Source organism: Echinops telfairi, unplaced genomic scaffold, assembly GCF_000313985.2.
Source record: "Echinops telfairi isolate 266 unplaced genomic scaffold, ASM31398v2 ScPeMD7_3;HRSCAF=10, whole genome shotgun sequence".
Taxonomy (NCBI): domain Eukaryota; kingdom Metazoa; phylum Chordata; class Mammalia; order Afrosoricida; family Tenrecidae; genus Echinops; species Echinops telfairi.
Window position 1 is genome coordinate 28,805,240 of NW_022103899.1, and position 1,643 is coordinate 28,806,882.

General features: G+C 34.8%; 1 protein-coding gene across 6 annotated transcripts in view; it reads left to right on the forward strand.

Moving 5' to 3' along the window:
• Positions 1-1,643, forward strand: part of CARF (calcium responsive transcription factor) — a 38,347-nt gene that overhangs the window by 16,006 nt on the left and 20,698 nt on the right. The gene's annotated exons all lie outside the window — the stretch shown is intronic.

Here is a 1,643-nt window from a genome sequence, read left to right on the forward strand (position 1 = left end):
TACAAATGTGCTTGACACAGTGGATGAATGTATGCATTGTGATAAGAGCTCCTGATAAAATTATTTTTTTAAATAAATAAAAATAGAATGGCATTTTAATGTACCAAAATGAATAGATATTCAAGTACTATGCTGATAAATACAAAATAAAAATATTGAAATTCCAAGTAAATCTATTTAATAAAATTTTATATTTGTTTTGTTATTTTATATATGCCATATATGTGCACAAAAACTATGTAATTTTTCCTCCAATGTAGATAGTTGGCCAGCCTCTTGTCCCTTGACAATCTTAAAGCTCTGGAGTTAAACTCTATTGAATTTGTACCCAGCATAGAATTTTGTATTTTGTTAATTTTGCAAACAAAATATGCATTATATACAGTATTCTCAGAAATTGAGCTGATGTTTACTAAGGCAGTAAAATTTCAGACAGTGCCCAGACTGTCATCCTTTTAGGGTCAATAAATATTTGTTACTATTTTTAATCATGTACTTTAAGGGAGTTCTTTCATTCCTAAATTGACTCTCTCTATAATAGAAATACTGTATCACGTTGCCTACACCAACTAAGAATGAAAAAGGAAACTTCATGCCCTGTTTCATACCTTTGCAGAATCAGTTGTGAACTTTTAAAAGCTGCTTTAACAAACGGCAAGAAAATTTGAGGATAGATGCTACTTAAATGGGATCATTTAGGAATGATTGTTTTTTTACCCAGGAAGCATCATGTTGTTAGGGGCCCTCCAGTCAGTTCTGCCTCAGCAACCATATGGACAACAGAACGAAACACCACCAGATCCCTTACCAGTCTCACGGTTGTCGCTGTGTTTGGGTGTTTGGGTCCATTATTATAGCCACTCAATGCATCCCATGGAGCGTCTTCCTCTTCTTTACTTGCCCTCTCCTCTACTAAGTACAATGTTCATCACCAGGGACTGGTCTGCCTGGTAACATATCCAGAGTATATCAAACAAGTTTCATAATCCTCACTGATTTCAAAAACATGAATTCCTTGTTTTGTTCGTCTTTGTTGTCCATCGTCTAGTTTTCCCATGCGTATGAGGCAGCTGAGAACACCGTGGCTTAGGTCAAGCAGGTCTTAGTTCTCAAAGTGACATCTTTGCTTTGGTAACCTTTAAAGAAGTAGTTTGCAGTAGTTTGGCCTAGTTTAATGGGACACATCGTACTTACATTGTAGTTAACGCTAGTTAATTCATTATAACATATTATTTCAGCATATGATGAAACCAACCACGATATTCTACTGATCATTTTTGTTGTTCCCACGTTTCACTGTTAGAAGTAGGACATCTCTTTTGATGAAAATGGGTCACGAGGTTTTCTAGAGTGTATGCCTTAGAGTGTTAGAAGTCAGTCTGTTTCAACGTTACAGGATAATCTCAGATTCCCCTGTAAAGTGGTTATAAGTCTGTTTCAATGTTACAGGATAATCTCAAATTCCCCTGTAAAGTGGTTACATAGATCCAGAATTCCTTCTCTGAAATTTTTTGGGCCATATATATTTCAGAGTTCACACTTAAAAGTTTTTTGAGAGGGAAAATGAATTTATTGTTGGATTTTTTTGGCTTTTAATCTTTTAGAAATTATTGATTGGGAGTTATTACATATATCATTCCACA